The 17,097-nt window shown below is 43.0% G+C and overlaps 1 protein-coding gene across 1 annotated transcript in view; it reads left to right on the forward strand.

Annotated features, from left to right (window-relative positions):
• The window catches only part of Scfd2 (sec1 family domain containing 2), a 357,956-nt gene that overhangs the window by 11,650 nt on the left and 329,209 nt on the right, over positions 1-17,097 (forward strand). The window lies entirely within an intron of this gene.

Raw genomic sequence — 17,097 nt, forward strand, 5'->3', positions numbered from 1 at the left:
TGGGTAGTCAAGCCTCGAACTGGGATCCTTAGGCTTCACAGGCAAGCGCTTAACCGCCAAGCCATCTCTCCAGCCCTCATACCCCCTTTTTAAAAAATGTTTTATTTATCTGCAAGGGGGGGTATGAATAGGCGCACCAAGGCCTCCATCCGCTGCGAACAGACTCCAGATACATGCCTTACTTTGTGCGCTTGCCTTACATAGGTACTGGGGAATTGAACCCGGGTCTTTAGGTTTTGCAAGCAAGCACCTTAACCACTGAGCAATCTCTCCAGCCCCTTTCTCCTTTTTAGTGAGCCCTTTCCTGTCCATCTTAGTACTTTATATAGCCCCTGTGTGTTTTATTTTTTACTTACTAGCACTTCTTACTTTCTAATGTAGTTATCTCTATTGTATTTTAGTCTTTCCTTCTGTTAGAGAGGTATAAAAGGAAATCACCCACAAGACATGTCATGCTGCATAAAACTTTTACAAATTGCTGCCTTCTATTTGCTAAGGATTTTTGCATTTGTATTCATAGTAATGTTGTTCTACAGTTTTCTTTCTGTTTTCAATTGTCTTTGGTTATTGTATCACAGTAAGACTAGCTTCATCAAATGCACTGAGAAGTATTCTTTTATCATGTTTTCTGGAAAAGATTGTTTAGAAATATGTGTGTGTGTGTGTGTGTGTGTGTGTGTCCTTTATAAGAGGAAGTTTTATTGTTAACTATTTACCATAGTAGTTTCAGAAAGAACAGATTAGCTCAGTCCAGTTGGCAGTTGGCAAAATCTAGTGAAGCAAGTATCCTGGTTGCTAAGGATTTAATTGAATGCCTTTAATGCTTAGCCATCTAACACTTCAAACATAATCCAGAACAAATGCATCATCTCCTTCCATTTCACTTTAATACCCCCCACCTCACTTCATTGTGGAAATCTCTTCATTAAATAATTCCCAAAGGAACACAGTCCCTGGAGAATATAGCCTTGAGGACAATGCACAAAAAAGAAAAACTCGAAATAAAACCCCGTATGCTAATTTACTAATCTAAGGAAACAAAACCTTCCAGTATATTAAGAAATAAGTCCAGGGCTGGAGAGATGGCCTAGCGGTCAAGACATTTGCCTGCGAAGCCTAAGGACCCAGGTTCAATCCTCCAGGTTTCACATAAGCTAGATGCACATGGTGGTGCATGCACCTGGAGTGCATTTGCAGTGGCTAGAGGCCCTGGGCACACCCATTCTCTCTCTCTCTCTCTCCCCCCTTATCTCTACTAAATAAATGAATGAAAAATAAGAAATAGATCCAGTTACAAATGCACTGATAGGTCTATGTGAAGAGTTTTTGGTATAAATAACTGAAAATATCCAGCTATTTACAAGATACACAATCAGCAATGGTGCACCTAGCTTAGCAGTTGCCCTCAGAAGCCGAAAATGCTCTCTCCACTGAGGCCACATACAAGAATCCATCTTCATCTTCCTTCTCGTTTGGCTGTCCCATAGTTCAGCTTGACTGTAGGACTGTCTTATCCACTAACAAGAAGATTGCCTTCTCAGAAGGGACCTGGACCCTTTTCCTCATGATCCACATGAACTGAGCCACAGTGATGTCAGATGGAACCAAGTACTTCCTTTTGTCAGCGTCCGTAATCTGAGAGCCTGAGACTTTCTCCAGCACCACTGGAACCCGGTCGGGATATTTTGCTCTGATCTCCGATCTTCGGGATTCTTTACATCTGTGTTCCAGCGAGTGGTCCTCCTTGAGCACTTCATGGCGGTGGCGCGGGAGGCGGGGCTGCCTCTCAGAGCCGCGGACTTCAGCAAACCAACGACATCAGTGATGCCAGAGGCCTGTTTAGAAATATTTTTGAGTCATTCTAAATGCTTGCTTTAACTCTGTAATGATGGCATTGGAGATTTTTGTTTTGAGAGTTTTAAATTATGAATTTAAAACCCTCACTAATTGTAAGGTTACTCTAATTATTTATTGTTATTACTACTATCATTACTATATTTTTTTGAGGTAGGGTCTTACTCTAGCCCAGGCTGACCTGAAACTCACTCTGTAGTCTGAGGCTGGCCTCTTAATAGTGATCCATGCTTGACTCAGTTACCTGTTTTACAACTGGATGAATCATGGTAGTTTTTGTTGAGAAATTGATCTACTTCACCTCATATATATAGTAGTTCCTCATATTCTATTATTGTAACTCTGTATATGTGCTCTATATTGATATCTTCTGTTTCAGTACTGATAATGGTAATTTATGTGTCTCTTTTTATATCTCAGTCTTGCTTCCTGAGTGCTAGGATGAAAGGCATGTGCTATCATGCCCAGCTTCTTCTGTTTGTTTGGAGTTTGATTTTTTAAAATAGATTTTTGAGGTAGGAATTTGAATTATTAGAGATCATTCCTTTTCTTTTTAAATATATATACATATATATATATATACATATATATATAATATGTTTATTTATTTATTTATTTATTTATTTATTTATTTATTTATTTAAGAGAGAGAGAGAGAGAGGAAGAGGCAGAGAGAAGACAGAATGGGTATCCCAAGGCCTCCAGACACTGTAAATGAAGTCCAGATGCATGTGCCACCTTGTGCACCTGGCTTACGTGGGTCTTGGGGAATTGACCTGGGGATGTTAGGCTTCACAGGCAAAAACCTTAACCACTAAGCAATTTCCCCAGTTCCCTATAATATATATTAAAATTATTTTATTTTATTTATTTGAGGGACAGAGAGAGAAAGAGAGAGAGAGAGACTGGGTGTCCCAGGGCCTCTAGGCACTGCAAATGAACTCCATATGCATGTGCCACCTTGTGCATCTGGCTTATGTGGGTATTGGGGAATTGAACCTGGGTCCTTAAGCTTTGCAGGCAAGTGCCTTAACCCATAAGCCATCTTTCCAGCCCCAAGAGATTGTTTCTTTTCTAACCTATGCAGTTAACGCTAGAAAACTTTCTTTCAGTACTGCTTTAAGGTATGTCTCCTATTTTTTTTATTTAAAAATTTTTATTTATTTATTTTATTCAAGAGGGGGGGGCAGGCCAATAGAAAGACAGAGAATGATGAGCACACCAGGACCTTCAGCTGCTGTAAATGAACTTCAGACACATGCTCCACTTTGTGCATCTGGCTTATCTAGGTCCTGGGGAGTCAAACCTGGGTCCTTTGGCTTTTCAGGCAAACACCTTAGCCGCTAAGCCATCTCTCCAGCCCATGGCTCCCAATTTTAACAAACTGTATATTCATTTTATTCTAGTTATTCTTTTTTTTTTCCGAGGTAGGGTTGCTCTAGCCCAGGCTGACCTGGAATTCACTATGTGGTCTCAGGGTGGTCTTGAACTCACTGCAATTCTCCTACCTCTGTCTCCTGAGTGCTGCGATTAAAGGCGTGCACTACAATGCCGGCAATTCTAATTATTCTTTTTCATGACTTCTCTTAAGAGTCTGGCTGACAGCTTATTTAGCATTGGGCTGTTTGGTGTCTAGCATGCTGGGTTGCCTGCCTCTGCTTTATACCCCTTCTAACCTGTCTCCATTTGGAAACAGATTCTGGGGTGCTGCCACTACCATGAGCATACTCTGGTGTGGGTATGCTCCGCATTTCACTTGACCTTGGACACCCTGAGCCCGGCTGCTGCTGCCTGTCTCTGTATGGACACACCTTTCTCCTGCTGCTTGGGTTCCACCTCCCATGAGAATTGTGTACTCATCCTGGTTATGCTCTGACACCCCAGCAGCCACCCAGCAAGCTTTTGTGCAGATCGTCTCCCCATCTTTTTGGACCATCATCCCTACGTTTCATCTGGCAGCCACCACATCCATCAGCAGCTCCTTCGGGCTCTCAGGCTCCAGACCTCGAGGCAGCGTGCCGTGTGCACACGGGCTGCTTGGACTGTGATGCGTGTCAGGACAGCTCTCTTTTTCGGCACCACCTCCTCTCACTTGAACTCGGTTACGAAGGACGTGGTGGCTCTTTAATATGGACTGAAGTACAAGGGAAGGCTCTGTTGGCTTGTTTTTTAAATTAAAATGAGCAGTACCTGAGAAATGAGATCTGTGTGGTCGTGTAGTCATTGATTTGACATGCTGGCTGTCATTTTCAGACTTACACTAACGTAAATACAGATTAATGGAAATCAGGTTCATTTTTGGATTTGTGCAAACCAGCTTGCCAGCTGCATCTGAGTATTCATTTTATGACTTTTGAAAGTTAATTTACATTTGAGTTTTGAATCTAAATGTAGTCCTTGAAAAAGTTGATCTCAAGGCTATCTCATGTAGCAATGAGGAAATGATTTTTCTTTCTGGTTTTATAGTGCACAGTGTTGACTAGGAATGTTGATAGTGGCTATCCTTGTCATGTTTCTACCATATCCGGCATAGGTACAGCCTGGTAATAACCTACTGTTTTCTCATAGACTTTTAAAAACGATTTATTTATTTATGAGAGGGAGTAGAGAGCGAGAGAATGAGAATGGGCGTGGCCTCTAGCCACTGCAAACAAACTGTAGGCACATGTGCCACCATTTGCATTTGGCTTACGTGGGTACCAGGGAACCGAACCTGGGTCCTTAGGCTTCGCAGGCAAGTACCTTAGCCACTAAGCATCTCTCCAGCCCACTCATAGACTTTAAAATTTTTTTTTATTTGACAGAGAAAGAGGGAGAGAGAGAAAAAGACAGTGAGAGAGAATGGGCATGCCATGACCTCCAGCCACTGCAAATGAACTCCAGACGCATGTGCCCCCTTGTGCATCTGGCTAACGTGGGTCCTGGGGAATTGAAACTGAGTCCTTTGGCTTTGTAGGCAAATGCCTTAACCACTAAGCTATCCATCCAGCCCTCTTATAGATGTTTAAAAAAGTTCTTTAAAAGTTTTATTTATTTATGAAAGAGAGAGTGAGAGAGAAAGAGATAGGGAGAGGGAGAATATGGGTGCGCTAGGGTCTCTAGTCTCTGCAAACGATCTCAGACGCATGTATCACCATGTGCATCTGGCTTATGTGGGTATCAGGGAATCAAATGTGGGTCCTTAGGCTTCACAGGCAAGTGCCTTACCCTCTGAGCATCTCTCCAGCCCCTCATAGACTTTTTACTATCTTGGAAGAAGTTGATTCCTTCTTTAATTTCTCCAGGATTGATTGTGAGGGAGAAGGAACAGTCATGCACTTCAGTATCCTGACTCTTGACAAATATTGTTCAAAATGAAGTGTTAACTATTGCTTATACTCTCTGAATCCCAGCCCCTTTCATCTGAAAATGAGGTTATAATAATGCCTGTAGTATATGACTGTTAGATTCACAAGTGACAACAGTAATTTAGATGCCTGTGCAGGACCTTCAAAACACCTTTGCTTCCTTTGGGGGCCTCACATTAGCTTGCTCATGTTTTGCAGAAAGCTGCAATCAATGAGTCTCATAACATGTCTTCCGAAGTCCCTTTTAGCTAGTTTATTTATGCAGAGCATTTGATGTTGGCAGTGGAGCATATGGTGTCTGAAACTTACACTGTTGAATGCTGATGTCATAATGCTTCTTTTTTAGAAAACTTTTTTTATTTTTGGTTTTTCAAGGTAGGGTCTCACTCTGGCCTAGGCTATCTAGAATTTACTATGTAGTCTCAGGCTGGCCTTGAACTCATGGTGATCCTCCTACCTCTGCCTCCCAAGTGCTGGGATTATGGGATTAAAGGTGTGTGCCACCACACCTGGCCAGAAAACCTTTTTATTGACAATTTTCATACATGTATGTAATGTACTTTGATCATAATCCCCTCCATTGCTTTCGTTTGTTACCCTTCTTTCAGCTGCCCTCCACTGAAATCCCTTCTTTCCAGCTAGTCCATCTTCTGTCTCTTCTGTTTTGATGACTTCTCCTCCTCCATCACTCATGACAAAACCCTATGTAGGTAATGACAACTGCCGTGAGGCTGTGAATGCAAGAGCATCTTCCTACCTGGAAGCCAGCGTGCCACAGCACACCTCCCCATCCTTTGGCTTTTACTATCTTTCCGCCACCTGAATCTCAGTGAATGCTGATCATTTAGGGCTTCTTAACTTTGCTTTTCCTTATGGAGCATTCCAGACATGTGCTTGCTGTCTTCATTTTGAGTTTCTTACCCTAAATTCCCATTTCTTTTACTAATGGTAATTTTTGCTATAAAATCCTAGAAGGAAACTAGAAGATTCATCTTTGCTTTGTCCTAGGCGTGGAGCTTCTGAAGTGGCTCACGGACCTTTGGTTATCATGAAGCAGAGAAGTTAGACAGCAGCACTGGTCCTTATGGGCCAACCAAGGTCCTCTACTTTTGCCACGCAACATCACACACACACACACACACACACACACACACACACACACACACACACACACACACTGGTCTCACTCTAGCCCAGGCTGACTTGCAATTCACTATGGAGTCTCAGGGTGGCCTTGAACTCACAGCGATTCTCCTACCTCTGCCTCCCCAGTGCTGGGATTAAAGGCGTGCGCCACCACGCCCGGCTTCGGTCTTCTCTTCTCAGACCTGTGTTCTACTGCTGTGCACTTCTAAAGTATGAGGAGAGATGTTATAAATCGCCTTAAAAAAATCTATGGGTATTAGGATGGTAGCTTAATTACAGTGGCAATGTAAAGGAAGGAGGATTTATTTTGGCTTCCAATTTAAGAGTCATATCAGGTTGCTTGGTGGAGAAGGCCTGACAGCCAGCGGGGGCCTTCACAGCACAGAGGACCAGGGCACAGGGACCTCTGAACTAGAATCATGGGCAAGTATAACCTTCAAGCCTGCTCTCAGTGATCCATTGCCAGCAGCTCTAGGACCTGTGTTCTGAAAGTTCCACCCCTTTCGAAAATAGTACCACCCATTGGGAACCAAGTGCTCAAACACATGCATCTGTGAAGGTTACTTCACATTCAAACCAGAACAGAAGGGGTAGGTACTAGGACCTACCTAAATTCATATTTCACTTATCCAAAACCCAGACCACCAAGACCAGTGAGAAAAAGAGAAAAGCAGGATATAATAATTTTGACAAATCGATATCTCTGAATTTCAAGCTTTAAAAGTGTCATACATACTTGGTTTGATACAGTTGTGTTACCCAACAATGATAGATTCTGGAATGGCTTTATAACTAATAGTACAGTGTATTATGCTGATGTGGAAATGACCAATCTTCATGGAGGGGAATGCCAGGGACAAACAGCCTTCATAAAGTGTCACTAGCTGTCTTAGGGTTTCTTTCTTTCTTTCTTTTCTTCCTTCCTTCTTTTCTTCTTTCTTTACTGTAATTTTTTAATATGGACATACTTAATGTGTAAACAGCATATGTTGGTACCATCCTTTCCCTCATCTATGCCCCTTTTCTAAAGGGACCCTCCTCATTGGGGATGCAGGAGTCATCCCCATGGCGATTGTGGGTAATGCATTGTGGGGCTAGCCATCAGTTATGAGGACGAGGCAATGTCTCTGTGCATAGTGTCCCAACTTGTGGTTCTAACAATCTTTCTGCCCCCTCTTCTGCAAAATTCCCTGAGCCATGTTGGGTTTATTTTAAGCCTACTTCAGTGATGAGCTCTTAAGAGCCTCTGGATCTTTGCTTTGGTAAGTGTTGAGGGTCCTCAGTGTCTGTCTCCTTCACCCTTGTTCAGGTTCACCAAGAAAGCAGCCCTCTTGCTCATTGTCTTGGGTTTCTTGACATATGGGTCAATCCTTAACTTCTATGTACTTAGCTCAGGGCAGGGCACAGAGAGGTGTGACCAGTTTCATCTAGTGCAGAGCTCCCCAGTGGAGCAAGGGCTGGTCTTTGGACCAGGTCAGAGTAACCTGAAGGAACTCAAAGTGTATCCATCCTTTAGAGGCAGAAAAATGTGCGGGGCTGGGGAGGGGGCGGGATGTGTATGTTTGGGTTTTAAGTAATTTGGTTGTGTTCATGATTTAAAGTCCTTATGTCCAGCTAATCCCTTAGGAGTCCATATGAGGAACAGTGTTTCCTAAGCTTCACTGGTTACGATGAGGAAAATACTAATCAATTATGTTTATTAAAGGGCCCTTAACAAGCTGGTGGAAAGCATCTGGACTGAGATGAAGCTCAGTAACCCTCATTTATTTTCTGTGATGTATAAACAGTGTATGTACTGGGCTTTGGGCACATGCCCATTGTAGCACTCACCGAAGGCAGCGTATAAAAGGAATAAATGCTGTAGAGTCTACCTTGGAAAAAGATGAGACTTTGATTGTATGTTGCTTGGAAATATTCTTCTACTGTTTCAGACATAAATCTCCTGTTTGTTCTGGATTTCATTTAGTTTTTGTAACACGTGGTTATGATTTCTGTGTTGTTACATTTTTCCAGTGCATTTATAACCTGGAACCAGTGACACCGATTTTCTCTTAAATATAGAGTGATGCAGAGAGGAATGTATTCTCTGAGGATGTCAGAAATGTTAGCATTATTGTTTCTGTGTGTGTGCATGTGTGTGTGAGGGTACATGTGCCCATGTGGTGGCCAGAGGACAACCTTGGGGCTCATCCTAAGGATGCTGTTCACCGTTTTGAGACAGGGTTTCTCAGTGGCCTGATGCTCACCCGTCAGGCTAGGCTAGCTGGCCAGTAAGCCCCAGGGACCTTCCTGTTGTCATTTCCCAAGCCCTGGGATTCGAGGCATGTGCCGCCATACCCAGCATTCCACACTGGAACTGGAGATCGAACTTAGTTGCTCATGCTTTTGAGGCAAGTACTTTACTGACTTTCAGAGCCGTCTCCCCAGCCCCTTACGATTTTTGAATAGCGAACTGAAATGATGTAATTCATAAGATTATTATGCTAATGAAATATTTGTGATACACAATATATTTATTTATGCTTTTAAAAATAATATCCTTCCCCCATTTAAAACAATACTGGTTAATTGTGATTAAACAGTAGCCAAGCATAGTGGTGGGAGGCAGAGGTAGGAGGATCGCTGTGAGTTTAAGGCCACCCTGAGACACAGTGAATACCACGTCAGTCTGAGCTATAGTGAGACCCTACCTCAAAAACAAAACAAAACAAAACAAAACACCCACAACAAAACAAATATGATTAAACAATACTGATTATTCCTGTTGAATAGATGAATGAAATGTTTTCTTATAGCATATGACATATATGGCACAGAAGAGACGTGAGAGGAGGTGTCTGAGCTGGGCCCGTGCTTCTCTTTGAGTCTGCTTCTTTTTCAAAATGTCCTCCCCTGTGGTTCTTGAGCCTTATATCTTAACTTACCTTTCTAAACAATGTCTTTGATAGCTTGGAGACATTTCTTAACCATGGGACAGTGAGTACAAAAGCTTGTCGAAACACCCTCCTTTTAATTGTTGAAGCATGTGTGTGTGTGTGTGTGTGTGTGTATGTATGTATGTATGTGTGTGTGTGTGTGTATATATATATATATATATATATATATATATATATATATATATATATATATATATACACACACACATGCATTTTTTCCAGTTCTGTCATTGAGCAGCTTCTATACAGTTTTTTGTCTTCTAGTGGAGAAGTGGCTTTTTTTTTTTAACCAAAGCTTCATGATTTTGACCAAGGTATTCAGACTACCATGCCCACTGTTTTCTTTTCTGCAATGAAAACAGATGAAGACTAGAGAGATGGCTCAGCAGTTAAAGGTGCTTGCTTGCAAAGCCTGACAGCCGGGTACCTATGTAAAGCCAGATGTACACAGTAGAGTATACATCTGGAGTTTGCAGTCACAGGAGGCCCTGGTGTGCCTGTACTCCTCTCTCTCATAAATAAATAGGAAGGAAGGAAGGAAAGAAAGAAGGAAGGAAGAAAGATTTTTGTTTTTGTTTTTTGAGGTAGGGTCTAGCCCAGGCTGACCTGGAATTCACCATGTAGTATCAGGCTGGCCTTGAACTCTCAGCCATCCTCCTACCTCTGTCCCCCAAGTGCTGGGATTAAAGGCATGCACCACCATGCCTTGCTTAGAAATAAACTTTTAAAAAGAACATAGATGAGATGGTATCTCAGGAACCTTGTCAGATGTGACTTCCTTTTTCCTCATTCCCGTCTGTCAGGTGGTATAGAAACAGTTTATGTTTAAAACTTTTTTTAAAAGAATACTATTCATGGGGCTGAATAGATGGCTTAGCAGTTAAGGCATTTGTCTGCAAAGCCTAAGGATTCAGATTCAATTTCCCAGAGATCACATAAGCCAGATGCACAAGGTAGCACATGCATCTGGAGTTTGTTTGCAGTGGCTGGAGGCCTTAGTGCACCCATTGTCTTTCTCTTTTTCTCAAATAAATAACTAAAAAATCTATTCATTTATTTGCAAATAGACACACACACACACACACACACACACACACACACACAGAGAGAGAGAGAGAGAGAGAGAGAGACAGAGAGAGAGAGAGAGAGAGAGGGATTGGGAGAGAGAGAGTACGAGCGAGCTTCTGCAAACAGCCTCCAGATGCATGCACCACCTTGTGCATCTGGCTCTATGTGGGTAATGGGGAATCAAACCCAGGTCATTAGGCTTTGGAGGCAAGCACCTTAACCTCTGAGCCATCTCTCCAGCTCTGTTGTATGTTTCTTTTGTTCCCTGTTGTATTCTGGTTCCAAAAACAGTGCTTGGTACTTGGTATGCAAAAGTATGTTGAATAAATGAAGAAAACTCAACATAAGCACATTCAACAAGCAGCAATGAAGGGGTTATACTTACTGACCACGAAGCGCATTTATTCAGTTGTGTGGTCAATAGTAAGTATAGGTCTAGTGCTGCCCTGGTAAGATCTTTCAGTGGCTCTCCCTGCCCTCTGGCTAAACACATAGCCTTTGCACTTGCTCCCGAAGGTCTAGCGGATCTGGGCCCTCCTTACTGTTCTGCCTCCTCTTCCTTCTCCCCCACATGCTCATCCTCTTGGCCGCCTCTTTCCGGTCCTGAGTGCCCTGTCCCCCACCTTCTGGCTGTGCTGCAAGCTGCTGCTTCCTTCCTGAGCCTACCTCCATCTTTGTTTCCAGCATACACTCCTTTGATGGCAGCTCGTAGTAAGAGATTTCATAACTTCTACCTTGCTGTCCGTTTCTCTGAGTGGACTTCCAGCGCTTGAGGAAAGAAGGTCTGTGCCAGACTTGTTCTCTCGTGTACCCCGTCAGACCTCCTGGGCCACCCAGAGGGTGGTGGCAGCGGAACACAGCCACTCATAGGCCCAGGGCGCTGGCCTTGAAGAAAACTGGATTCCTTCTGTTCCTAGTGTTCTGTAGCCACCCTACTCCAAAATTTATTTCGATAACTTTCGGTTGGTGCAAATATTATAATTATGATGAAATGGAACAAGCAAGATTTGACACAAGGAGTGCCACAATTTCTATTCTGTCAAGGGTCAAACACCATTAGAAGGCTGGAGCTATTTCTCAGTGGTTAAAGGCACTTGTGTGAAAAACTTGGTAACCTGGGTTTGATTCCCCAGAACCCATATCAAGCCATAAGTACAAGGTGGTGCACGTGACTGGAGTTCATTTGCAGTGACAAAAGGCCCTGTTGCACCCCTTCCTTCTTCTTGCAAATAAATAAATCTTAAAAAGCCTTTAGCTGCACCTAGAATATCACTGCCATATAGTAGGTGCATCATAAGCATTTGTTGAAGCCAAGACTAGCGGCACAGGCCTGTAATCCCTGCGGCTCATGAGGGTGGGACAGGAGGGTCAAAAATTCAAGGTCTGCCTAGACTGTAGAGTAAATTCGAGCTTGGGTAGCTTGGCGAGACCTTGTCTCAAAATAAGAAGTGAAAAGAGGTCTAGGGTTATAGCTCAGTGGTACAGCATTTGCTATAGGGAAGTGTGGGTCCCAGGTTTAATCTGTGTGTGTGTGTGTGTGTGTGTGTGTGTGTGTGTGTGTGTAAATAAATATGTGCTGAGGGCTGGAGAGAGAGCTTAGTGGTTAAGGTGCTTGTCTATAAAGCCAAGGAAACAGGTTTGATTCCCAAGGTCCCACAGATGCACAAGGTGGCGCACGCGTCTGGAGTTTGTTTACAGCAGCTGAAGTTCCAGGCATGCCCATTCTCTCTTTCTCTCTCTCTATCTGCCTCTTCCTCTCTCTCTGTCTCAAATAAATGAGTAAAATAAATAAAATTAAAAAAATATCTATGTGTTGAGTGAGTGAAGGAGTGAGGCTTGTTTAATGAACATGTGGAGGGAAGAGGGTTCTAGGCAAAGGGAGTAGCATACCAAGGTCCTGAGTCAGGAACGCACCTGACTCCTTCACTGGCCGAAAATCAAGCCAGTGTCACTGAGACCTAATGGGTGAAGCCAAGAAATGGGAGATGAAGTTGTAGGCACAGGAATGTATACTATTATATAAAGATGGTGGTTGGAATAAGGAACATGTTTTTAACTTTAGTGGTAGTAAGAAGTCTGGTGGCATTTTGAGCAGAGAGAAGTATGATCTGATAGCTGTGAAAAGTTATTGTAAGCTGTCATGGCTTCCTGCTTGAATTAGTACAGTTGCCTCCAACCCAGTCTTCAGCTCCACTCTCCGCAGTGGGTTCTGAGCGGTCATTTGACAGCGCAGATCTGATCATGTCAGGGTGTTGCAGACCGTTCAGTTGTCCTTAGAAAAGAAGTCTATAATCCCTGGTGCAGGTTGGCAGGCCTGGAATGACTTGATACAGGCTGAGGTGGGTGTCACATGAACCATTCTGCTTAGCTGTACTTCTTTGAATTTCTTTAAGAGGATTTCAAGTTCTTTCTTGGGCTCTCTGTGCACAAAGTTACTCCCGCTCAACTCCATTCTCACCTCCCACTCCTTCCCGTGTTGCTGTTCTCACCGCGGGTCCTCTGTCTGCTTCCACCTCCGTCCCGCACCTAGAAGAGGCGAAGGGCTGGGCGCTCCCAGAGCTGCTGTCTTTGACCAGCTGGTGGAACATACCCAGTTCTTGCGTCTCTGTTAGAAGGCTACATCCAGTAGTCAGGGACCGGAGGCTTCTCTTTGAGAGCACAGACCACAGGAAGTGCTAGTATTTTCAAACAAATGCCTTTAAGCACGGAACCATCTTGCCAGCCGCCCTTGCTGATACTTTCAAAGAAAGATAAAAGGGAAGACTACCTCTCCAGGGTCGGGTCTACTTCATATAGCCTCTGTCAGATGGTTTTTTCTCCTATTGAGAATGGCTGTGTTTCTTAGAGATGAAGTAACTGCTTAAGAAAAGTAGTCAAAAGGAAAGATGATGATTGAAATTTCTGTGAGTAATTTGATTAGCAACCCAATCTTTTAGAGCTCATTAAGGCTCACACTGATGGAAGCCATTATTCTGTAATGTAAAAACCTCTGACTCAGCTTGCTCTGTTTAAAATTAGCTGACAGTGTTTGTCTGGTTTGCTGTTGCTGTTGTGATTATTCTAATTCTGTTGGAATCATCCTGTGACTGTTAATGCGAATCCTGTGAGTAAGCTTAGCTTCCCGTGCACGCATGAAGAAACTATGTCCTTGAGTTCAGTCACAAGATAATGATGTGCATTCCCATTTCATCCTTAGTCTCCTAATTGCTCATCTTCCATTTGATTGAAGTAGCACCATGACTCATTATTCAGCCACCTTTAAAAAATTAATGCTGTCTTGTTTGTATTTTATTTGGTGGTGGATATTTCCTGTTTGTTTCTAGTAGACTGCATTTGACATTTCATGCTTGCCAGACCAAAGCAGCTTCTAAGATTTCCTTAACTGATGAGTAAGTCTTGTGAGTAAAACGTCAGAAATGAATGGAAAGTACCATATCTTCCTGCTGGGAAGTCTCCTGAGAGACCAAGAAGCTTCATCTCCAACAGGTTGTAATTATGTGTATATTATTGGCTTGTAGTCTTCAAATATAATTTGCCAAAATAGTTTTATTTCTAAGGATACAAGATAGCTTATTTTAAAAGTATATACACCTCATATGTGTTTGACATTTTAGTTGCTGACAATGTAGAAACATTGTATTTCATAGCAGCACAATGGATCTTTTCCTAAGACCAATATCCCACTTTTTTTTTTTGTTTGTTCTTTTGAGGCAGGGTCTCACTCTAGCCCAGGCTGACCTGGAATTCACTATGGAGTCTCAGGGTGGCCTTGAACTCACGGCTGTCCTCCTACCTCTGCCTCTTGAGTGCTGGGATTAAAGGCGTGTGCTACCACGCCCAGCAGCAACATCCCACTTTTTGAAATCATATACTTCAAAGATTCTATTGTAACAAAATTGTGTTCTTTTCTAGGAACTATAATGAATGAAAATTTATGTCTTTGGAAAACACAGGCTAAGGTAGAAAATTGCTTAGTTTATATTCTACAAACTGTAGGAACATTCTTTTCCAGCTCTTTTTGTTATGGTCTCTGGACTTGTGAAAGGGAAAAAGAGTTTTGATGAAAGAAATAACAGTATGGAATATACACCTATCGTTTGCTAATCCTTGGAATGTTAATTAGGTTCGGACGTGTATATTTGGAGCACCAAATGTGACAGAAGTTTTAACAATACAGGTTGTTGGGGTATGGTTGTAGACCATACATTTGGGAAGGCAGAAGTATAACTTTCCTGTTCAGAATTCTTCCATGGCTCCAGGCCTTCGAGAAATTAGGTACCTTTCTGAAAATCCTGTAGCAAGTGAGGCCACTTTAGAATTACGATGAACACTGTGTTTGCCCTCATATTACCGCCTCTCTCCTTGCACCTCCAGAACAAAGAAAATAGTCCTGTACACACACATTCTGTATACACGAATTCTCTGCATGACCTGAAATGTCCTCCTTTTGTTGTGTGATTAGAATTTTGTATTTTTCTTGAAGCCTTTCTTTTCCATTCTGCTTCCTAGTTGACTTGTTTCCTCTTTGGCTGCTTTTAGTGTTCATACTTCCTTGGACTTGCTCATTGTTGCCAGTTACCCATAGCAGTCATCCCCCAGCCGCTCTGTGTTGCTTGCGTAGATGTTCATTCAGTCACTGACCATAGCGCAAGATACACTTGCTTCCTTGTCATTTGTAATGCATGAGCTTCCCGGCAATGAGTCACTGAAAGCTTGTCTTATCTGTGTGCTTGGGCTTGCCAGGGTTGCTTACCTGCTCACTCACTTAAACATAAAAATAGCGGACAAATAGTTGTCTTAGGGTTCTCTAGAGGACCTTTAATGTAAGCACTGGGGAGACAGGCAGAGTCCTCAGACCTACTTGCTAGTTAGTCTAACTCTGCTGGTGAGCTGGAGCTCAGTGAGAGGCCATGTCTCAAATAATTAAGGTGGGGCAAGAATAGATGGTAAGACCCTATTGCTGAAGACTCCACATACTTGGGCTTCAAGGCCACTGAAAAATCCTGCTGGAACTGAGCTGATAACCTCCTCTGTGCAGACCAGCTGACAGAAAGCTGGAAGAAGCCATTCTTCATGCAGTTCAATGGGAGAGAGAGAAATCACCAGTGAAGATACCCAACAGTGGACACTGCAAGCCTTAGATTTGGCCAGCCAGGCCAAATGAGCCAACAGGTGCAATAGTGGCACATCTATCATGATGGAAACCAACTGCCCTCTAATGGGACTGGAGGCCCTCTCCATGGGAGGGAATACATGCCTGATACTAAAAACCTAAAACAGGGATAGTCATGAGCCCTAGGGGTGTAATGTCTGCTGCTGTCTGTCTAAATGTATATACTGTGCTTATCAAACTGTCCAGTAAGCACTTCTCTTAATGTTCATACCTTTATATTATGCTACTCCCACTTTTGGTTGAGAATCTTCTCTTTCTAGATGGCAGTGACCTTGGGATGACTCAGAAGGCACCATGGTGCTGGGAAGAAGTGACACGAGTGCTCAGCACTGCAGTATCTCTATCACACCTTCCAAGGCTCAGGGTTCATTGCAGAAGAGGTGGCGGAAAGAATGTAAGAGCCAAAGGAAGGGTAGGACTGCTTACAACATGCTCTTCCAGACACAAAATGGCCTGGATATCCATGACCTCACAGTGCCTGACACTACCTACACAAGACCATCATAATAGGAGGAAAAGATCATGACATCAAAATAAAAGAGAGACTGATTGAGATGGGGAGAATGGAGTTTCAACGGGGAAAGTGGGAGAAGGGAGGGCATTACCATGGGATAGTGTTTACAGTCATGGAAGTTGTTAATTAAAAAAAAGTTAAGGTGGGGAATGACCGAGGAAGACACGCGATGTCTGGCCTCTACACGCACGCGCATGCTTACACATATGAGCATGTACACACATACACATAGCCACCCCCCCACATTTAAAAATGCATTCATTTTCCACGTATTGATCACTGGCTAATAGAAGAATTAGTAGGGCTTTAAGTAGAGGAAGAAATCCTTTGAAGGGACAGAAGCCTCCCTTGTTTCCTTTATGTTCCGTTTTGAAAGCGTTACGACAAATGTGTGCACTTGGCTACATGGCAGGGGTTTTCGGAAGGAACACTGTCCTCATTTATACTTGGGACATGGCATGGTGAGGGAGACAGAGGCCACTGGGGAAGTGAGTCCAGATGAGCTCCTGCACAGCACAGAGCTCCGAGCCGTTCTCAACGCGCAATCGTAAAGGCCTCCCTAAGTGCCGGACTACTGCAGGCCGTGCCACTTAGCGGAAGTCCTCCTGGTCATTTAGTAGGAAGCCTACTAGTGAGGCGGCTTACCGAGTGATTTCTGAACAGGAACTCTCATTGCTGATTGTTTTCTGCTTCTCAGACAATATATTGTCTCACGTTGCTGTCTTGCTTATAACTGTTCAGTCAGTTTTAGACAGACATTCAAATTTGGCTTAAATAGCATTTATGTCCCTCTAGCAATGACTTAAACTCTGAAGTACTTCTAAGTACAAAAAAAAATTAGCACATATTTTCTCATACTCGTGGTGGGAAGAAAAGCACAGTGCAGCATTTCTTCCCACTAGTCACTTGATTTCGCTGGTCTTAGTTTCTCCATTCTTTGTGCCAGTTAAATGAACTAGACATTCTTTTATTGAGTCCATCAGTGGGAAAGACTGTGTTGATAATCAGAAAGATGTTGAAGTCTTTGTTTCTCTCAGTTCTTTCCACTTCCTAGTAGAA

Source organism: Jaculus jaculus, chromosome 11 (genome assembly GCF_020740685.1).
Source record: "Jaculus jaculus isolate mJacJac1 chromosome 11, mJacJac1.mat.Y.cur, whole genome shotgun sequence".
In the NCBI taxonomy this organism is placed as follows: domain Eukaryota; kingdom Metazoa; phylum Chordata; class Mammalia; order Rodentia; family Dipodidae; genus Jaculus; species Jaculus jaculus.